The following is a 24,175-nucleotide window of genomic DNA, read 5'->3' as shown; positions in this document are numbered from 1 at the left end:
CAACCCTATTGTCCTGGACAAAAGTCCACTTTTAGAATTTAGCTTTGCTTGCGCGCCTGGCGTTATATCAAGGCCTAGACATACTCTTGTCCATATCCACTCGTACTAAACTGAGGGCATACAGCTGAGGTAGTAACCCATCAATGAACCTCAAACGTCACAGATAACATCTATACTCTAGTGACTGGCATCTCCTCTACAGCAGCATGAATTCATCTGGCTGCCTTTTTCCTGACAACGTTCACAATTGACCCTGAGGACAAAAAGAGAGGAGAACGACAAGAGAAAAGACTTCCGTACACAGCTGAAAAATGGAGAGAAGCTTTGAATAAGAGAGAAGGATGAGAGCCTACAAATATACAGTTAATATACAGTACCAGTCAAAAGTTTGGACACACCTACTCATTCAAGGTTTTTTCTTTAATTTGACTATTTTATACATTGTAGAATAATAGTGAAGACATGAAAACGATGAACTAACACATACAGAACAATGCAGTAACCAAAAAAAGTGTTAAACAAATCAAAATATATTTTATATTTGAGACACTTAAAAGTAGCCACTCGTTGCCTTGACAGCTTTGCACACTCTTGGCATTATCTCAACCAGCTTCACCTGGAATGCTTTTCCAACAGTCTATGATTTCATATGTGTTATTCCATAGTTTTGATGTCTTCTCTATTATTCTGCAATGTCGAAAATAGTAAAACATTTATAAAAACTGTTGAATGAGTAGATGTGTCCAAACTGTTGAATGAGTAGACGTGTCCAAACTGTTGACCGGTACTGTATGTGGTGTAACCATGTAACAAAAAACAATGATAGCAGAGGATAGAGCGAGTGTCTTGTCTCCCAACACCTCTGTCATTGCAGAACACGGTTATGCTATGAGACGCAGGCAGGGGTCAGTGCACCAGCGGGGGTATTAGAATATATCACTACACCAGGACTATGATAAGAATAGAGCTCTGGCTCAGATCTGACTGTACTATACTGAGCCCTTCAACTCCAGTCCTAGGGGGCCGAAACACAGCTTTTTCTTTCTACCTGCTATCTGTCTCTAAAACCTGCTAGGTAACTGCACTCACCTGGTGTCCCAGGTCTGAATCTGTCTCTAATTAGAAGGAGATTATTAAAAAACTGAAATGTTCTAGCCCTCCAGGACTGGAGTTGAAGAGCTCTGCTTGTTGTTTGAATGGATAGGGCATTTCATAGATGAGTAGCTAGAGCAACAGAAAACCATCAAAGCATGATTCAGACTCTTCACAGTTGAATTATTGAGTCACTGCCATTGGAGGAGTCACACTAATTCAACATTGGCTTCCTTCCTTGTCTCCTTGCCTCCTGTCCTTAGTGGCCATGGAGCTATAGTAGCTAGGTGTTGCAGTTAGTTGGCAAACGGGAGAGAGAGGGAGTTAAAATGATTAAAACAAGTAGTCTTGTAGCTAACATAGTTATATCAAGCACTGTAAAGGCCATCCAATCATTTGATTGCAGAGTGTTGCATTGCATGGCAATACCTATTTTGTTATATTGTAGTAACCACTTATTCTCAAAACAATACTTTTGAGGAATACAAAGACACAAAATCACTATTGTAGCTGTAGTGCCACTCTCGAAAACTTTAAAGATTATTGAATTATTTCAACATCATTCTCTCACAATCTTTTTTCCCACCCTTCTCTCACAGCATCCACCATCAGACCACTCTCCTTCGCCCAATTCCCCCACTCCTTCCATCCTCTGCCTCACAAAACCTCATTTTTGAGATGTAGAAAAATGTATTCCCAGGGGAGAAGCTGCTGATTTCACCACTGTATCTGACTGATGACATGCAGACACCATCTCACACCCCGATGTCTTTTATAGGCCCCACGGTTAATCGCCGTTCAGCTGATTTTAATGGCAAATATTAACAGGAGATGTAATGGCGGAGACAGCGGTGGTCTGGTCAATGGAGACAAATTGAGGACGGCTGAGAGTCAATGGGTTAGGTCCACCTAAGGTTCACAGCCATTTACTGGATGTAGAAAGAAAACAAACCTGAAATCTGCCCTCATCTCACTCTAGATCACTTAGTACCAACTTATAACAAACCAAAATATTCAAAGACCAAGGCAAATGCCAGAAATATAGAAGTAGCTAGGACAAAGGAAATGAGAACTCCCCTCACGTCTAACTTCCCTCCAACTCCCATTAGCAACCAGGGTAAAGGGAGCAACACCAGACTAACCTCCTTAGGGAGCAGCTCTCCACATGGCTAAACTGCTGTCAAGTTAACCGATACAGGCTTCTACACCAGTGCACAAAGACAGGCTGCTACTGTCTGCTGGCCCTGCTTTAAACACTCCATTCCATGGCCAGATACTGAACTCTCCAATGTGCCAATACGAACCCTCTGTCTTCACAGTTAACCACTTGAAAGTGGCAAGTAGAAGGGATAGGAGCCCGAAAGACAGCAACTGTGAAGTGAGAGTTGTTAAGAGAACAGATCGTTGGACGATGACCATATTAGCCAGCCCACTTTTTGATTTAACCAGCATACAAGTGCAGGGATGAATCAAAATTGTATTTCCTTGATTACGCTTGTCCTCTGGCTTCCATGGTCAGGCACTTCACCTTCCATCGTTTAGGAGGCATTGTCTCCCAATGACTATCATTCGTCATCATTGACTGACTAGATGCTTGGCCATCTTCACACACAGTAAACAGCCAAATCTCCCCGATCGATGGAGCCCATTTAATTTTAGCTATTGACTCACGGCCGCTCAACAGACAGAGATGCTGAAAAAATACAAAACACTTAAATGGAGATGCGGCCTGAAAACTCTGCTTCTCACTAACAATCTTTGCAGAGAGAAAACGCACTGGGTACAAACTGGTTGAATCAACATTGTTTCAACGTCATTTGTCAACAACATATTGTGGCATGGAATCAAAGTGAAAAACACGTTGGATTTGAAAAAAGTCATTTACTGTTGTCTTGAGGGTGGAATTTCAATAACATGAGTATGTCATCATTGTAATCAATTGTCAACATAGACAAACCTTTTATTAAACATGTTGATTTGTACCTTTGACACAACGACAGATCTTCAACATTATATCCACTATCAGAAAAAACTATAGGCTGGGCAGCACCTCCTACTGGAGAGTTGCTCTTTCTACAGCTATTTCTTTGGTCTCAACTTCCAGGGTTTTAAACATGCCCGCTCAGCTTTGGTATTCGTCTCTGACTACTACCAATGTGTTATCGGGATAATGATTATTGAGAGAGCTCTGAATTAAATCAATATTCCGTAAAATTAGGAATTAGAATATTAGAATGGACATGAATCTGTTATGATGGGATAAAGGTCAGCCATTTTGGTCAGGGAGTTGGTCAACCATTATTGCCAGTGCTGTAATAAGATTTTGTGTAAAATAATGAATTAAAATAAATTATCTGCACTGTAGGTTTGTTAGCTAGCTAGCCAGACAGTTTTAGAGGATTGATTCCATAAATTGTTCAAATTATCTGCCAATATGCCAACATTCCATTGAAACAATGCAGTCAATCCACAACCATACACTGGCTGAAATCAGTTGATGATAAGACTTAGACAAGTTGTAAATGCAACAAGTACTGATGTTGTATCTTATAATAGCACTCACACAGTTTTCCAAGAAAACTAAAATTGAGACATGATTTGGTCTGTTTCCAGGCTATTATTACAGAAAATTGGTATACAACCCATATAAACCGTATTTATAATTATATAATATTTTAGGATGACAATCTTAACATTTCGGATATATCACATGCCTTACTTTTATTTTCCTTCATAAGTAAAATGAGGATTATGACTACTGCAATTAATTCCAATTAGACTGGTTTGGATTGGCTGCCATTTTCACCCCATTCTGGAACTTTTAGGGTTTATGACATAGCCCCTCTAAGTGACTTTAAAGCTTGATTTGATTTGAGTCCTATTGTGTTTGAGTCCTATTCTTTAACCTTGATTTTTGTTTGCAATGGAGACGTGACTCCACCATATCAATTATTAATTTGTAGACAAACTGGATATTGAATTATGTTTGGTTGTCAACGCAACCAAGAAAATTTAAAGAATAGGATCAAATCAAACGAGGGTTTATGACATAGCCCCGCTAAGTGAATTTAAAGTTAGATTTGATTTAGTCCTCAGCTTTAACTTTGATTATTGGTGGAGATGGAGACGTGAATCCAACATATCAATTATTAATTTGTAGTCAAACTGTAATTACCACCAGACTAAGTCAGTAGCACAAAAGTTACATCTCCTTCAAATGTTGATATTTGGTTGCGTTGACAACCAAACACAATTCAATATAACTTTTCCAACACAGTAAACAGCTTATTAACAAGTTACATTATATGTTGGATCCAACTCAACCAAAAATACAATTTAAATATTAAGCCAGTGACTCAGAAGAAAATATCCAAGCATTAGATATACTTTAAATGTTGATATTTGGTTGCATTGTCAAGATCTTCACAATTTCAATAATAATCTGTTCAGAATATTGAAACGCATTGATCACTTGCACTAAGTACTTTTAATGTAATCTCAACTGAAATCCAGGTCATTTGGTTGTGCTATTAGATGAAGCACAGTGGTAACACATTAAGTTGTTGTATAAATACAAAATACCTGACATTGTATTCCCATTTGAACTTTGTTTTTAAATGGTTGAAAGTGCATTGATAACACATTTAGAGGACAAGTAAAGCAAACATCCGACATTGTTTTTCCATTGGAATTTAGTTGTGCTTTTAGATGGTTGAAAGCAGTGATTATACATTGGGAATTCAACAAACTTTTGGCTGTTTTTTTGAGTCGGTGAATAAGGGTTGACATCTCATATTTAACTAGGCATTGATCAACCTCTCAAACAAGTTTTACCCAAAATTCCACGTTGAAATTACATGGTGTGCCCAATGAGAAGGAGAGAGAGAACACAGAAGAGGAATCGAACAACGCAAGCAGATAATCTAGGGCTCTGCCCCAATGTGTAAATGGGTGACATTACAAGGGTGGGTACACCAGGGAAGAGATCAATCGGCTGCTTGTTGTTGTTCTGTAATGCATAACTATATATATAAGTAGTCAACCTTCAGGGGAGAACCAGGGAATGAATGAATAAAACAGAAAGAGAGAAACGCCACACCTGATCTTCATGAGTGCTTGTTTCCTTTGAAATGGGGTCTGTTTGACTAGACTAAAACAAACAGCTTTGTATGAGTTAAAAACACATGGCATGCTAGCTCTACCCTGGTGACACAGTGGACTAATTCTAAGGATAGAGAACAGAAGATCATAGTTTTGGATCTCACTGACGCTGTGCCACAAAAAAAGTGTTTGCATGGTTAATGCCTGAGGAAATGAAATTTCCAAGTGTCCTATCTGTGTTTGGAGTTCAAAACAGTTCACCCAAACTAAGCTAGCAGTGTTATTAAAACTATTCTCAGAAAGTGAATTAAACCTCCCAGGAAAGCTTTCAGGAAACCATAGTAAAACGTTCTCAACTCCTGCAACCTAAAAATGTACCCTCCCAGAACAGGTAGGATTTTCACTTCTGTTCTCAGAACAGTAAAATGTCACTTTTTTTAAACGGTCAGGAAACATATGACTTCGTTTCCAGATCCAATGGGAAATCAAAAAGGTACATTACCACAACTTCTAAGGAACCAAATGTGCTAGTTGGGATAAGCTAGTCTACATAGGGCAAAATGTTGTTGTGGGTTCCTAGATCTCTATCATTAGGAATGGAGTTGAAATTATCAATCAGCTATGGGCCAACACGTCTGGTTTTAGTGTAACTTGCATACCTATTCATTTTAGAATCCCTCCTCACATCAGCTCTAAAAATGCTATACTGTTAGAACAGTTTCTGCAGAGGTGCTCCTCACATGGACAGAGCTGGAGGGCCCTCTGTAGGTAGGATTGCTTCACTGTTCTCCTGATGATCCTGCACATGCATAGTAGAACATAAGTCTACAAACATGAATAGCAATATATATTCAGACAATGTTACAGAGCACAAGACACTTACCAATAGATCTTTTCACAATATATTGGCACAGAAAAATGCTTACATTATCATCACGATCTTAAATCAAATACCCCCATTCCTATTATATCACAGGACACCCGTCAATAATGTTTAAGTCAGTAAAAGGCATGGAGTATGTTATTCATATAATATTCATACAGTCACATTAACACACCATAATACAATGGACTAGTGAGCTCTATGAAGCACATTCTCCAGTTTTAACTTAGAATGCATTAGCATTGTGGCAATGACATAACAAAATAATGGGCAGCACTTCCTCTTTACAGCCAGTGCCTTGAGCAAAAAGCACAAGCAAATGTTACCTTAGCTGTTAACTTTACATGGTAATACATGGTAATACGTTCTGGGATTTAATGCTTAATGAGTCATTACTGAGAACTAAAGATTTGGCGCTAATCAAAAACCTTATCAGAGGCTTCTTCTTTACCTTTTTTGTTTTAAATCAATGCTTCTGAGTTCAGTTGCTCAATCTTTGAATATATACATATCAGTGAACCAAAATAGAAGCACTTAGCTAAGTCAATGTAAAATGCTTGACATTAAACGTCAGCATGGCATCATTTAATAAAGCGCTTTGGACATTAAACTCCTCCGCCACTTATCAGTCATGGACAATCTCTCATGACTTCACCATTTAAAGACATGCAGGAGTTAAAAATCAAATCAAATGTTATTTGTCACATACACATGGTTAGCAGATGTTTATGTGAGTGTAGCGAAATGCTTGTGCTTCAAGTTCCGACAATGCAGTAATAACCAACGAGTAATCTAACTAACAATTCCAAAACTACTACCTTACAAGTGTAAGGGATAAAGAACATGTACATAAAGATACACGCCCAATTTTTCAGTTTTTGATTTGTTAAAAAAGTTTGAAATATCCAATAAATGTCGTTCCACTTCATGATAGTGTCCCACTTGTTGTTGATTCTTCACAAAAAAATACAGTTTTCTATCTTTATGTTTGAAGCCTGAAATGTGGCAAAAGGTCGCAAAGTTCAAGGGGGCCGAATACTTTCGCAAGGCACTGTATATGAATGAGTGATGGTACAGAGCGTCATAGGCAAGATGCAGTAGATGGTATTGAGTACAGTATAAACATATGAGATGAGTATTTAAACAAAGTGGCATAGTTTAAAGTGGCTAGTGATACATGTATTACATAAAGATGCAGTAGATGATATAGAGTACAGTATATACGTATACATATGATGAATAATGTAGTATTTAGTCTGCCTGGGAGCAAGACATCCTGGTCCGTGACTGGGCTGGTTTTCTTTTTGTAATCCGTGATTGACTGTAGACCCTGCCACATACCTTTGCGATTCTACGATTCTACTTTGTCTTATACTGACACTTAGCTTGTTTGATTGCCTTGCGGAGGGAATAGCTACACTGTTTGTATTCGGTCATGTTTCCGGTCACCTTGCCCTGATTAAAAGCAGTGGTTTGCGCTTTCAGTTTCACACGAATGCTGCCATCAATCCACGGTTTCTGGTTTGGGAATGTTTTAATCATTGCTATGGGAACGACATCTTCAACTCATGTTCTAATGAACTCGCTCACCGAACCAGCGTATTCGTCAATGTTGTTGTTTGACGCAATACGAAACACATCCCAGTCCACGTGATGGAAGCAGTCTTGGAGCGTGGAATCAGATTGGTCGGACCAGCATTGAACAGACCTCAGCACGGGAGCTTCTTGTTTTAGCTTCTGTCTGTAGCCAGGGAGCAACAAAATGGAGTCGTTACTTAGTAAGTTCATGGTTACTCGATAAAAACAGGCTGTGTAAAAGGAAGTGTGGCCACAAGTTGGATCGCCATTGTAGCTCCTCCACCAAAATGGACACCTGGGGATAGAAAAACAATACAAGCTCAGTGGCCATTGCTTAAAACTTTCGCAACATAACCCCCCTAAAGTTTTCCCAACTAAAAGACTGGTTTGTAGCCTGGGTCTGATCCTGCTTTAGGCAACTTGTAGTTGTCTTGCCAAACAGAAAGGCAGTGCCTAAGCATTGTTGAATGCAGAATTAGCCAGGCTAATCTAATTGATGCTAACGGTAAATTATCATAATATAGGCTAGTGGCAAGGCCCCCAAAATGTTGAGATACCCCTATAACAAACACAACCATGTTTTTCCATATCTCTGTCTCCCATATATGAAATGCATGGTTGTGTAAAAATATATTACTGAAAAAGTGGTTAAATGTATAGATATTGTGACACACCCCCTTAACTCAAACAGTGCAGAAGAATGCCTGGCTCGAAGGGGGGTGGGCAACATAAGCTTGTGTAACCCAATAATGAAAGCTCTGATATTGCAAAAATGTGAAATACAAGTAGTCAATTGTCTGCCCTACCTAGAGAAACAAGCAACATTAGGATATCTTAAGCATAGCATAGACCTGTAAATAAACCGATACAATAGGCCGAAATGGAGCGCTGCTCTCATGCAGTGGTGTATGATCCTGCCTGACAAAAATGCATGCATTTTTTGATTTTGTGGCTATTGTAATCGTTTGTAAGGAGTAGAAGTGGACTCAGACATCAAAATTAAAAATGTTGGGGGTCCATGGTTCCTTAAAGGATTTTGTATCTTTAGCCCCGAGTCTTGCAATTAAGTAACGGGGCCTCAAATCCAATGTGGCTGCCATTACAACATTCGATGTTATGAATGAAACACAACCAAACAATTAAGAGCACTGATGGTATAGGTGAGCTGAAGAACTGATATTCTAACATCAGGTGTGCTATTTATTTCTTTATGCAGTACTGTAGGTTCACCAGCTGACATCTATCAAGACACCCTTGTTGACTGGATTCCCACTGTGAAGATGAGCAATGCTTAAGCAGCATCAGTATCTACTTCTTCTACTACTTTGTCCTTTTCCACGAAAGGAGACATCCCTCAATTACTGTGGCGATATTAGCATATCAATCTTGGTGGTGCAAACTCACCCAATCTTTTTTTTGTTTCGTACCAGAAAAGCCATTACACAACACATTACTTTCACTATAACGGTGACAAACGGTGCCCACAAAATGTTAGAGCCTACATAAAACTGTCCCAACAACGGATGAGGAACAGCGTCTGGACATAAACATGACAAACAATGCTACTACAGGGAACAACACAGAGGAGGAGACATACAGTTGAATTCGGAAGTTTACATACACCTTAGCCAAATACATTTAAACTCAGTTTTTCACAATTCCTGACACTTAATCCTAGTAAAAATTCCATGTTTTACATCAGTTAGGATCACCACTATATTTTAAGAATGTTGAATGTCAGAATAATAGTAGAGAGAATGTTAACTTTCATATTTTATTTATTTCATCACATTCCCAGTGGGTCAGACGTTTACATACACTCAATTAGTATTTGGTAGCATTGTCTTTAAACTGTTTAACTTGGGTCAAACGTTTCGGGTAGCCTTCCACAAGCTTCCCACAAGAAGTTGGGTGAATTTCGGCCCATTCCTCCTGACAGAGCTGGTTTAACTGAGTCAGGTTTGTAGGCTTCCTTGCTCGCACATGGTTTTTCAGTTCTGCCCACAAATTTTCTATAGAATTGAGGTCAAGGCTTTGTGATGGCCACTCCAATACCTTGACTTTGTTGTCCTTAAGCAATTTTGCCACAACTTTGGAAGTATGCTTGGGGTCATTGTCCATTTGGAAGACCCATTAAGCTTTAACTTCCTGACTGATGTCTTGAGATGTTGCTTCAATACATCCACATAATATTCTTTCCTTAAGATGCCATCTATTTTGTGAAGTGCAACAGTCCCTCCTGCATCAATCCACCCCACAACATGATGCTATCACCCCCGTGCTTCACTGTTGGGATGGTGTACTTCAGCTCGCAAGCATCCCCCTTTTTCCTAACATAACGATGGTCATTATGGCCAAACAGTTCTATTTTTGTTTCATCAGCCCAGAGTACATTTCTCACAAAATCTTTGTCCCCATGTGGAGTTGCAAAACGTAGTCTGGCTTTTTATTGGCGGTTTTGGAGCAGTGGCTTCTTCCTTGCTGAGCGGCCTTTCAGGTTATGTTGATTTTGGACTCGTTTTACTGTGGATATAGATACTTTTCTACCTGTTTCCTCCAGCATCTTCACAAGGTCCTTTGCTGTTGTTCTGGGATTGATTTGCACTTTTCACACCAAAGTAAGTTCCTCTCTAGGTGAAAAAGCGTCTCCTTCCTGAGCGGTATGACAGCTGCGTGGTCCCATGGTGTTTATACTTGCCTACTATTGTTTGTACAGATGAACGTGGTACCTTCAGGCGTTTGGAAATTGTTCTTAAGGATGAACCAAACTTGTGGAGGTCTACAATTTCTTTTCTGAGGTCTTGGCTAATTTCTTTTGATTTTCCCATGATGTCAAGCAAACAGACACTGAGTTGGAAGGTAGGCCTTGAAATACATCCACAGATACACCTCCAATTGTGTCAAATGATGTCAATTAGCAGAAGCTTCTAAAGCCATGATATCATTTTCTGGAATTTTCCAAGCTGTTTAAAGGCACAGTCAACTTAGTGTATGTAAACTTCTGACCCACTGGAATTGTGACACAGTGAATTATAATTGAAATAATCTGTCTGTAAACAATTGTTGGAAAACTTGTGTCATGCACAAAGTAGATGTCCTAACCGACTTACCAAAACTATCGTTCGTTAACAAGTAATTTGTGGAGTGGTTGAAAAACTAGTTTTAATGACTCCAACCTAAGTGTATGTAAACTTCAGACGTCAACTGTATAATACATGGTATACAAGGATGTACCCTTATTCTCTTGGGACATTCATTGGGACCTCAGTATCTGCCGACAGTGTCCGAGGACAGATGAAATTTAAGAAACAGGCTGCATTATTCTCAAGTTAGACAGCCCTGAATATTACATTGTTATATCTGTGAACAGTATCCATTTGTGTCACTACCAAAGCCTAATGGTTTTAAATTACTGTTTTGTATTGTCTGGATACTCACTTGTAGAATTCGCTTGCAGTAGGTCTCTTAAAACCTCTTAAGTCTACCCCTTCCTTTTTCGAACATTCTGTTAAAAATCGCGCAACTTTTCAGCGTCCTGCTACTCATGCCAGGAATATAGTATATGCATATGATTAGTATGTGTAGATAGAAAACACTCTGAAGTTTCTAAAACTGGTTAAATCACGGCTGTGACTATAACAGATTGTGTGTTTCATCGAAAAGCGCAAGAAAAACTGCTCTCTGAAAGCTAAAAATTATTTCCATGCGTCAGTTTCATGGGTTGTTAAAAGGGCACACAATTAATTATCGACCTGCATGCAATTTCTACAGATTCCACACGATGTCGCCATTGTCGTCATTTTCCAGGGACTTTTTTCTTGGTAAATCCAACTAACTGGATTCAATTTCTTCCGGTCTCCACCAGGATGTTTTGAATGTGCACATTGGCAGCCATTGATTTGAAAACGAGGAGTTATTGAATATACATCGCCCTGTAATCATTTTGATAGATTATAAACGTTTACTAATACCTAAAGTTGGATTACAAAAGTATTTCGAAGTGTTTTGTGAAAGTTTTTATTTTTTTTAATTTTAAAAAATGACGCAGCGTTTAAAAACTATGTTTTTTTCTGAATGACACAGCTTCCATAGAAAGCTATTTTGGGTATATATGGACCGATTTAAACGAAAAAAAGACCCAATAGTGATGTTTATGGGGCATATAGGAGTGCCAAGAAAGAAGCTCGTCAAAGGTAATGAATGTTTTATATTTTATTTCTGCGTTTTGTGTATCGCCGGCTAAGCTATATCTTTGTTTACATCGCATTCAGGCATTTTGGGGTGTTGCATGCTATCAGATAATAGCTTCTCATGCTTTTGCCGAAAAGCATTTTAAAAATCTGACTTGTTGGCTAGGTTCACAACGAGTGTAGCTTTAATTCAATACCCTGCATGTGAATTTTGATGAACGTTTGAGTTTTAACGAGTACATTTAGCATTTAGCGTAGCGCATATGCATTTCCAGGTGTCTACTTGAGACATCTGCGTCTCAAGTAGGAGCAAGAAGTTTTAAAAAAGGAAAGCCATGCAAGGTTATTAAATCGAGGTGCCTTGTTATTCTTCTTTTGTTGATATCAGGTAACGTGCAACCTAACCCTGGCCCTGATATGAAATGTCTCCAAACCCCCTCTGATTTTAAATCAAGATCTGGTTTTGGTATTTTTCATTTAAGCCTGTTGTCAGAAATTGATGTGGTTAGGATTTGGGCTAAATCAACTGATGCTGATGTAATTGTGTTTTCTGAAACCTGGCTCAGCAAGTCCTTTTTTGATAAGCATCCTTTTTGATAAGGATATTTTTATAAGTGGTTACAATGTTTATTGCACTGATCGAGTCAAGAAAGGTGGGTGTGTGGGTGTTGTTTTATTTTGACTGGAGCAGATTGACCCTGATGTGGAAACTGCCTGGAAATTCTTTCATTATGTTTTCTTCCAAATAGTAAACAAACATGCCCCATTCCGCAGGTTCAGGCTTAAAGGTCGGGTTAATCCATGGTTTTCTTCTGAGCTGTCTTGTATTATTCACAACCGTAATCTAGCCTGGGCTAAAGCAAGGAAATCATGTTCTGATGCTGATTGGCTTATTTTTAGGCAGTGACAAAACAAGTGTTCTTTTCTTCTCAGGAAGGTCTGAATATTTTATGTCTGTTACCACTGATAACCAAATTGACCCTAGAAAGTTTTGGAAGGCTATTAAGTCTATGTCTGGTAAAAGTAATGTTAATGAATTACGGTCATGTTTTTTGAAGGACTCTGTTGCTAGAAAATACTAAACTAAAATGCTGAATTGTTTCAATGAGCACTTTGTATCATCTGGTAGGCTGTTTGATTCAGTGTCCTCTGTCTCTGTACAACCCTGTGTGGAAGAACCAGTGAGATCTGGTCAAACTTTTAGCTTTTTGCCTTTTCCAGTGCCGGTGGTACATAAAGCCCTGAAATCCTTAGATCAGAGAAAGCCTGCAGGTCCTGATGTTTTGAATCCCTGCTTTCTAAATCTGGCAGCTGATTTCATGGCTGAACCACTTACATATCTGTTCAATCTAACCCTGGAATGTAATGAAATTCTCGAAAATCTGGAAATCAGCATTTGTCCTACCACTTTTTTAAAAGGGGGAGCTCCAAATCTTTTAAATAATTATAGGCCAATCTCAAAGCTGTCACCCCTGGTGAAAATATTTGAAACCCTTGTGAGTGAACAGCTAAAAGAGTTCTTATTTACAAACTCTATTTTATCAATGTACCAATCGGGCTTCAGAAAGAAGCATAGCACAATTACAGCAGCCATGAATGTTTTAAATGATATCACTGAAGCCATTGACAAAAAACAGCACTTTTGATACAGTTTGACAACTGTATCAAAAGCCTTAGAGAGATCAATAAAAAGTGAGACACAGTGCTGTTTTTTGTCAATGGCTTCATGTAGGTCTTTCAGAGCATATTGTTGTATGGTATGGTTTGCTAACTATCTGTCTGATAGAACTGCTGCTGATAGAACAATTTTCTGATAGGACAATTTGATGGGATTATGTCTGTTCAATTGTCTGTCTTTAATGAAGTGCCCCAAGGCTCTGTACTTGGTCCTCTCTCATTCAATGATTTAGACAAAAATGTCCAAAATGCGCAACTTCATTTTTATGCTGATGATACTGTTATTTACTGTTGTGCCTCGTCTCTTACAAAAGCTTTCCAGAACTTGCAAACTGCTTTTAATACTGTTCAACATACCTTGTGTCAATTGAAGCTTATCCTCAATACTGACAAAACTAAACTAATGGTGTTTTCTAAAGCAAGAAATAGACCTCTGAACCTTTCCCTATTACTACCTGTCAGGGCAAGGAGATTGAGGTTGTAACCTCATATAAATATCTTGGAATTTGAATTGATGTTGGCCTCTCTTTTAAATTGCATATTCAACAATCCTGAAATTTGGATTTTATTTTAGGAATAAGGCCTGTTTTTCTTTTGAAGCCAGAAGGAGGCTAGTATCAGCTACATTTATGCCTTTACTAGACTATGGGGATATTTTATATATGAATGCTTCCGCTCAGTGTTTGAGATCAATTGACGGCCTTTACCATGGCACTTTGAGATTTAATTTAAACTGCAAAACCTTTACGCACCACTGCACTTTGTATACCAGGGTTCGCTGGCCTTCTCTAGTCACTCGTAGGCTCAGGCACAGTTATACTTTTATTTACAAAGCCATTTTGGTTTACTACCTTTTACTTTGGGCTTTTTTATTGTTCAGAAATGTGGTGGGTACTCTCTTCGTTCGCTGGACTTTATCCTGCTAACTGTTCCAAATGTCCGAGCTAAATTTGGTAAAAGGGCTTTTATGTACGCTGCGTCATCGTCTTGGAACACCTTACAAAATACTTTTAAACTGGAAGAACTTGTCCCGATTGGTGTTTTTAAATCACTGATGAATGATCTTGAGACTGATTCCCTGACATGTCAATGTTTTTAATTTGCTGTTTTTGATTTTGTTATAGTCTTGGGAATTCTATGATTTTTACTAGATTACTTGTAGTTTTCAAGTTGTTTGTCTGTAATTTTTGTAACGACTTGGCTGCCTATCTTTGCTCTTGAAAAATAGATTTTAAATCTCAATGAGCCCTTCCTCGTTAAATAAAGGTTAAATAAAAAAATAAAATCTCTCTGTCCTCAGTTTTTCTTGCTTGGGACTGGAACTGGAGAATGTTTTCATAATGTCCCACAAAGTTACCTCTCCTATCCAGAGTAGACTACTATCCCTTATCTGACAGCTGGAAGTGCTAGCTAATCCTTTCACCCTCTTCCATGGCTGTTAGCTAGTTAGCTAGTTGTAGGTAGCTAGCTAATATGAAGTTATAGTGATATTTAATTCAGTTTACAGTATGTCAAGTTAGCTAACTAGCGAACTTTATGTTAGAAGCTCATTTGAGTTATCATGCACACTAAGTTTATGTAGTAAGCTATCTAATAATACATTGTTTTTCTTTCAACATATATTTACTTATTTGAATAGATTCTCCCACTGCCTCTGTTTTCTGGGTCCTTAGAAATACTAAATAATGGGCAATCTTCCGGAAGTTTCCAATGGTAGCAAACAGCAGCCAGCCATGTGGACAATCAGGGGACTTTCAACCGACTGTGTTTGGTCTCCCAACATGGCGCTTGGTGCGGTTGCTAGGTGAATTGACATCATATCTGGTCACAACTTGTGGACTTGTTTACGTGCTGCTGTGCTGTTTGTTGCTAATGTTTCTTTCCTATCTGCCAATTTTACAGTCTTTACTTTTTAAATACCGTTTTATATATATTTTTTCTTTCTTTCTTCTTCCCTCGCTCATCTTTTTTCAGTCAACTTTTTCACTTTATCTGGACATGGTTCTACAGGACCTCCACCAGCCGAAGCTAAGTAGTAACATTATGCCTTCTAATTGCAGTCGCTGTGCTCATAATATACAGGAGAACGATTGCCTTATGGCGAGGATAGCCATTCTGCATACCCAGCTTCAGACGCAATCATTAGGCAAGGGTAATTTAAGTGTAGGAAAGCATGAAACAGCGTCTGTGCCACCAGTAAGTACAAATAGTAGTATAAATCCCCTCGCATGGTCCCTGCAGCCGGATAATTTTCTAATGGCTTCTAGAAGGAAATGCTGTAGGAATGCTGAACCGGTGTCACTCATTCAGCCCGACAGAAACTTTCAACCGGTTCTCCCCATTAAGCAACGAGTTGAAGTCAGAGTCTGAGTGTTCTCTGTTCTCTTCTCCACCCATTACGGTGTCTGAGACGCCGAAGCCTCCCACCATTAGCTCTGACAAATTGAAAACCCTAGTCGTTGGTGACTCCATTACCCGCAGTATTAAAAAGAATAATCCAGCGATCTTACACTCTTTACCAGGGGGAAAGGCTACCGACATTAAGGCTAATCTGAAGATAGTGCTGGCTAAGGCTAAAACTGGCAAGTATAAGAGTATATGGATATTGTTATCCACGTCGGCACCAATGATGTTAGGATGAAACAGTCAGAGTTCACCTAGCGTAGCATAGCTTCAGCGTGTAAATCAGCTAGAAAAATTGGTCAACATCGAGTAATTGTCTCTGGCCCCCTCCCAGTTAGGGGGAGTGATGAGCAATACAGCAAAGTCTCACAACTCAATTGCTGGTTGAAAACAGTTTTCAGCCCCTCCCAAAAGATAGAATGTGTAGATTATTGGCCATGTTTCTGGGACTCACCCACAAACAAGACCAAGCCTGGCCTGTTGAGGAGTGACGGACTCCATCCTAGCTGGAGGGGTGCTCTCATCTTATCTATGAACATAGACAGGGCTCTAACTCCTCTAGCTCCACAATGAGATAGGGTGCAGGCCAGGCAGCAGACTGTTTGCCACCCTGCCAGCTTAGTGGAGTCTGCCACTAGCACAGTCAGCTCAGTCAGCTCAGCTATCCCCATTGAGGCCGTGTCTGTGCCTCGATCTAGGTTGGACAAAACTAAACATGGCGGTGTTCGCCGTAGCAATCTCACTGGAATTAAGACCTACATTCCTGTCATTATTGAAAGAGATTGTGATATCTCACATCTCAAAATATGGCTATTTAATTTTAGATCCCTCACTTCCGAGGCAGTTATAGCCAATGAACTAATCACTGACGTTAATCTTGATGTGATTGACCTGACTGAAACATGGCTTAAGCCTGATGAATTTACTGTGTTATATGAGGCCTCTCCTCCTGGTTACACTAGTGACCATATCCCCTGCACATCCCACAAAGGCAGAGGTGTTGATAACATACGATAGCAAATTTCAATTGACAAAAAAAAGACTGAATTTTCGTCTTTTGAACTTCTATTCATGAAACCTATGCAGCCTACTCAATCACTTTTTATAGCTACTCTTTACAGGCCTCCTGGGCCGCATACAGCGTTCCTCACTGAGTTCCCTGAATTCCAATCGGATCTTGTAGTCATAGCAGATAATATTCTAATTTTTGGTGACTTTAATATTCACATGGAAAAGTCCACAGACCCACTCCAAAAGACTTTTGGGGCCATCATCGACTCAGTGGGTTTTGTCCAACATGTCTCCGGACCTACTCACTGGCACAGTCATACTCTGGACCTAGTTTTGTCCCGTGGAATAAATATTGTGGATCTTAATGTTTTTCCTCATAATCCTGGACTATCGGACCACCATTTTATTATGTTTGCAGTTGCAACAAATAATCTGCTCAGACTCCAACCAAGGATCATCAAAAGTTGTGCTATAAATTCTCGGACAACCCAAAGATTCCTAGATGCCCTTCCAGACTCCCTCCACCTACCCAAGGACGTCAGAGTACAAAAATCGGTTAACCACCTAACTGAGGAACTAAATTTAAGATGGACAATTACGGACTGTGCTTTAAATCTGCATATTTCTCCAACGCTCAGTTGTCCTGAGTCTGCACAACACTACCAGGACCTAGGATCAAGGGAGACACTCACGTTTCTTTAGTACTATATTGGACCCTATTCCAACTAAATTACTGAAAGAGCTGCTTCCTGTGCTTGGCCCTCCTATGTTGATCATAATAAACAGCTCCCTATCCACCGGATGTGTACCAAACTCTCTAAAAGTGGCAGTAATAAGGCCTCTCTTGAAAAAGCCAAACGCTGACCCAGAAAATATTAATAACTATGGGCCTTTATCGAATCTCCCATTCCTCTCAAAAAAACACTTTTTAGAAGCTGTTGCGTGGCAACTCACTGCGTTCCTGAAGACAAACAATGTATACGAAACACTTCAGTCTGGTTTTAGACCCCAACATAGCACTGAGACTGCACTCGTGAAGGTGGTAAATTAACTTTCAATGGCATCAGACCAAGGCTCTGCATCGGTGCTCATGCTCCTAGACCTTAGTGCTGCTTTTGATACCATCGATCACCACATTCTTTTGGAGAGATTGCTGTCTCTAATTCTGAATAATTGGCTATGAAAAGCCAACTGACATTTACTCTTGAGGTGCTGATCTGTTGCACCCTCTACAACCACTGTGATTATTATTATTCGACCCTGCTGGTCATCTATGAACATTTGAACATCTTGGCCATGTTCTGTTATAATCTCCACCCGGTACAGCCAGAAGAGGACTGGCCACCACTCATAGCCTGGTTCATCTCTAGGTTTCTTCCTAGGTTCTGGCCTTTCTAGGGAGTTTTTCCTAGGCACCGTGTTTCTACACCTGCATTGCTTGCTGTTTGGGGTTTTAGGCTGGGTTTCTGTACAGCACTTTGTGACATCAGCTGATGTAAAAATGGCGTTATAAATACATTTGATTGGTTGATTTATTTGTGACGCAACTGCAAGTCTTCTATACATTTGAAGATGGACAGTAAAAGGGTTGCAGAGGAGGTTGATCAGATCAAGCATGGTGTACAAAGACCACTATCTCACAGTCAATCCATAGCCACCATAAACAATCATATACAGTGTGTTTTACCGTCCTAAGGTGCATCTTGTTTGCCATAGAAAGCACATGTCCTTATAGGGATGTTGGGATTACTGCACAGTTTTCCAGAACAATGCATGAGTCTCCCCAATATGAAAGCTCATCCTGTACATGCCGAGTCCAGTTCAGGTATCACATGGGCTGGCCAGCCATGGGTTGTAGCAAAATAGGTACATATGACGGCAATACACACCATTTATTTCCAGACGGCATTGTGGCTGTTGAATGGCCTGACATGTGGCAGTCCAGTTCCACAGTGTCTCTGCCTGAGGGGAGGGCTGATGGTGGAGCTTATCAAGGACAGTTCTGGGAGATTCAGGATGGCATTGACATTAGAGAGGTGGTCCTATGACATGTGAAGGCCCACTAAGTTGATGATATTTCTTGTCAATGACTGTCAAGTTATGTTGGTTCATTATAGTGAACACCTGCCTTATGCACTTGTCATTTGTGGTTGCATCCTTCCCATGCACCATAACTGTCAACCATGTACGACAACTCCAGGGAAGATAGCCAGCATGGTGGACATGATTGTCTGGAAGAAGCAATGTGCCGGCTCAACCCAAATAGGATATGAGTGCACCAGAACATCCCAATGTGCATGACAAATGCAGTGAGCCAGCAGAAGGTCATGTTGGATTCAGGCAGACATATTGGACTGGCAATGAATCAAAGCTCACTTCTAAATGATAAGGAGATGACTTAAATTAAACCAAATTGTATTTGTCACTTGCTTTGTAAACAACAGGTGTAAACTAACAGTGAAATGTTTACTTATGGGCCCTTCCCAACAAAAATAATAAGGAATAAATACACAATGAGTAACGATAACTTGGCTATATACACAGGGTACCAGTACCGAGTTGATGTGCAGGCGTATGAGGTAATTGAGGTAGATGCGTGCGCACACGACATGACCAAAAGTATGTGGACATCTGCTCATTGAACATCTCATTCCAAAATCATGGGCATTAATATGGAGTTAGTCTCCGCTTTGCTGCTTCAACAGCCTCCTCTCTTCTAGGAAGGCTTTCCACTAGATGTTGGAACATTGCTGCATAACAGCCTCCACTCTTCTGGGAAGGCTTTCCACTAGATGTTGGAACATTGCCGTTATAACAGCCTCCACTCTTCTAGGAAGGCTTTCCACTAGATGTTGGAACATTGCTGCATAACAGCCTCCACTCTTCTGGGAAGGCTTTCCACTAGATGTTGGAACATTGCTGCTATTACAGCCTCCACTCTTCTGGGAAGGCTTTCCACTAGATGTTGGAACATTGCCGTTATAACAGCCTCCACTCTTCTAGGCAGGCTTTCCACTAGATGTTGGAACATTGCTGCTATAACAGCCTCCACTCTTCTGGGAAGGCTTTCCACTAGATGTTGGAACATTGCTGCTATAACAGCCTCCACTCTTCTGGGAAGTTTTGAACTTGGTAGTGAGTGTTGCAACCGAGGACAGACGATTGTTAAGTGCTACGGGCTTCAGCACTCAGTGGTCATGTTCTGTGAGCTTGTGTGGCCTGCCACTTCGCGCCTGAGCTGTTGTTGCTCCTAGACGTTTCCACTTCACAACAACAGCAGAAATTTGATGAACTGACTTGTTGGAAAGGTGCTATCCAATGACAGTTTCACATTGAAAGTCACTGAGCTGAGTCACTGAATACTTATTTTCCACCATAATTTGCAAATAAATTCATAAAAAATCCTACAATGTGATTTCTGGAATTTTTATTCTCATTTTGTCTGTCATAGTTGAAGTGTACCTATTATGAAAATGACAGGCCTCCCTCATCTTTTTAAGAAGGAGAACTTGCACAATTGGTGGCTGACTAAATACTTTTTTGCCCCACTGTATAGCGTTAAAGTGATTAGGCAACAGGATACATAATAAGCAGTAGCAGCAGCGTATGTGATGAATCAAAATAGTTAGTGCAAAAGGGGCTCAATGCAAATAAGCAGGGTAGCTTTTTGGTAAACCTTTTAGCAGTCTTATGATGATAAATAATAATTCATTGAATTTGTTAAGCACTTTTCTCACACCCAAAGTGCTAAAATGTTTTTAAAATAATAAAAATCCAAAACACAGAACACACACACTGCCATTGCAGTGGTATTGGCAGTGTCAGTGTTTAGGGAGACAGGAAGTGTGAGAGGGGACTAAGCACGTGTTGAGGGTCAGCATGGGGGATGTATTGTTGCCTACCCTTACCACCTGGGGGTGGCCCGTCAGGAAGTCCATGATCCAGTTGCAAAGGGAGGTTTTCAGTCCCAGGGTCCTGAGCTTAGTGAATTGCTTGGAGGGCACTATGGTGTTGAACGGTGAGCTGTAGCCAGTGAACAGAATTCTCACATAGGTGTTCCTCTTGTCCAGATGGGAGAGGGCAGTGTGGAGTAAAATAGAAATTGCGTCATCTATGGATCTGTTGGGGGGAATATGCCAATAGGAATGGGTCCGGGTCGTCTGGGATGATGGTGTTGACATGACCATTCTTTTAAAGATGATGTGAGTCAATTAGACAGGTTACCTTGGAATTCTTGGGTACTACAGACTGGGTCAGGGAGAGGTTGCGTCCTGGTAATCCATTTGGCCCCGCAGCATTGTGAATGTTTACCTGTTTAAAGGTCTTGCTCACATTGGCTATGGAGAGCGAGATCACACAGTCGTCCAGAACTGCTGGTGCTCCCATGCATAGTTCAGTGTTGCTTGCCTCGAAGCGAGCTTAGACGGCATTTAGCTCGTCTGGTAGGCTCACCTGACTGGGAAGCAGTCAGGTGAGTTTCCCACTGTAATAGTTTGCAAGCCCACAAGTCCACATCTAACGTGTGTCAGAGCCTGTGTAATAGGACTCGATCTTAGTCCTTTATTGACCGTAGTGGAATTGGTCGTAGTGCGATTTCTTATTAGCGTCTGAATTAGTGTCCTGCTCCTTGAAAGCAGCAGCTCTAGCCTTTAGCTTAGTGCAGATGTTGCCTGAAATCCATGGCTTTTGGTTGGGATATACAGTTGAAGTCAGAAGTTTACATACACTTAGGTTGGAGTCAGTAAAAACAGTTTTAAACCACTCCACAAATTACTTGTTAACGAACTATAGTTTTGGCAAGTCGGTTAGGACAATTTTTCCAACAATTGTTTACAGACAGATTATTTCAATTATAATTATATAATGCACTGTGTCACAATTCCAGTGGGTCAGAAGTTTACATACACTAAGTTGACTGTGCCTTTAAACAGCTTGGAAAATTACAGAAAATGATATCATGGCTTTAGAAGCTTCTGCTAATTGACATCATTTGACACAATTGGAGGTGTATCTGTGGATGTATTTCAAGGCCTACCTTCCAACTCAGTGTCTGTTTGCTTGACATCATGGGAAAATCAAAAGAAATTAGCCAAGACCTCAGAAAAGAAATTGTAGACCTCCACAAGTTTGGTTCATCCTTAAGAACAATTTCCAAACGCCTGAAGGTACCACGTTCATCTGTACAAACAATAGTATGCAAGTATAAACACCATGGGACCACGCAGCCGTCATACCGCTCAGGAAGGAGACGCTTTCTGTCACCTAGAGAGGAACGTACTTTGGTGTGAAAAGTGCATATCAATCCGAGAAAAACAGCAAAGGACCTTGTGAAGAAAGGCCGCTCAGCAAGGAAAAAGCCACTGCTCCAAAACCGCCATAAAAAAGCCAGACTGGTTTGCAACTGCACATGGGGACAAAGATCGTAATATTTTGGAGAAATGTACTCTGGTCTGATGAAACAAAAATAGAATGGTTTGGCCATAATGTTAGGAGGAAAAAGGGGGAGGCTTGCAAGCCGAAGAACACCATCCCAACCGTGAAGCACGGGGGTGGTAGCATTATGTTGTGTGGGTGCTTTGCTGCAGGAGGGACTGTTGCACTTCACAAAATAGATGGCATCATGGGGCTCGACAATTATGTGGATATAACATCCCAAGACATCAGTTAAAGTTAAAAGTTAAAGCTTGGTTGCAAATGAGTCTCCTAAATGGACAATGACCCCAAGCATACTCCCAAAGTTGTGGCAAAATGGCTTAAGGACAACATTGTCAAGGTATTGGAGTGGCCATCACAAAGCCCCTCAATCCCATAGAAAATGTGTGGGCAGAACTGAAAAAGTGTGTACGAGCAAGGAGGCCTACAAACCTGCCTCAGTTACACCAGCTCTGTCAGGAGAAATGGGCCAAAATTCACCCAACTTGATGGGGGAAGCTTGTGTAACTTTTTTATTGTACCCCTCTAATCAGTAGCCCATTTAGATCTGGGACACCAAGTTTATGCAATTAATGACCAGGTAGAACAGAAAACCAGCAGGCTCCGAACCTTGTAGGGTAAGAGTTGAATTCCCCTGTACTAGCGTGTCCTAGTGTATGATAGCATATGATAGCATTTATAACTACATGTGTAGTGAAAGACTTACCAGTCAGTTTGTCTTGTACTCTGTTGACAATCCGGATAGCCTTTTTGTTCAGGGCCTCAGGCTACACAGTGTCATCTCCAACAGATGGGAAAGGAACACAGAGTGATGACTTAATGTCAACATTGAGGCAACATTTGAGCCAACAACAAGGAAAGATAGTACTTCCACATACTAATATCCTCCACAACCCTTGGTTGAGGAAAGAGAAAGCTATACAGTAGAAGCTCCAACTTACAAAGGCATGCCACTTAGCTTCTTAACTTCTCTAAACAAACAAAAGTACCATAGAAACTACTAAGAATGTTAGCCAAAGACTCATGGATTCAGGCATGTGGTTCCTGGTTTGTATTGTGTGGCCAATGTCCATCCAGTGATTTTGCAGTGGACATCAAATGCGGAACAGAAAGATACATTTAGTCGGATACAGTCAAAAGGTTGTTCGTGGCACAAAATGGCCATCTTGTTTCACCGCCTGATTGTCCAGCAGAGTCCGTTCAGGTCCTGGATCGTTTGTTTCAGTTAGTGTTAGCTGTGGATCACAAAAGAGAGCGGATTCAAATGGTAGCTGGGTCATTTTTGTTTGAATGTTTTTTGGCTGAAATGTAGATGTATGGGAGTGTCATGACTACACTTGAGAATCCAGTGGCTCAGATCAGCTTGGCACTGGTTGACAAATTACCAGTCCCTCTCTTACCCACTGAAGAGGGGAGGTGGGTGCCTCTCTTTGACTCCTCCACACACTGGTGGAATATTTTATGCAGCAGAGGACTCTCTGGCTCTCTAGTATTGAAATCGGAATGTCAATATCCCCAGAAGACTTTTGCCAGCCCACAACTTTAACGTCCAAAAAGCGAACTTTGGAACAATATTTCTAACATCCGAATGTGGGAAATGCTCAATGAGGTATAAAACTAATGTCGTATTGCTTTTCATTTTGTGATTAAAAACTGTATAAATCAGATACTATAACTTAGGAAGGTTCCTCCTGTCATCTGTCAAGTTCCCATCCAATACGTCTATGTGATATGAAATTAGATGAAACTATTTTTGTTAAGGTAGGAATGTAATTTTAGTTTTCTAACGAGATCATCGTTTTTGATG

The 24,175-nt window shown here is 40.3% G+C and overlaps 1 pseudogene; it reads right to left on the bottom strand.

The window, feature by feature from the left end:
• Positions 1–241: 241 nt before the first annotated feature.
• Positions 242–24,175, bottom strand: part of LOC139367303 (serine/threonine-protein kinase mTOR-like) — a 36,543-nt pseudogene continuing 12,609 nt past the window's right edge.

The sequence above is a fragment of the Oncorhynchus clarkii genome, chromosome 16, assembly GCF_045791955.1.
Source record: "Oncorhynchus clarkii lewisi isolate Uvic-CL-2024 chromosome 16, UVic_Ocla_1.0, whole genome shotgun sequence".
In the NCBI taxonomy this organism is placed as follows: Eukaryota; Metazoa; Chordata; class Actinopteri; order Salmoniformes; family Salmonidae; genus Oncorhynchus; species Oncorhynchus clarkii.
The sequence above is the reverse complement of the archived record's forward strand: the minus strand, read 5'-3'. Positions and strand labels throughout refer to the sequence as shown.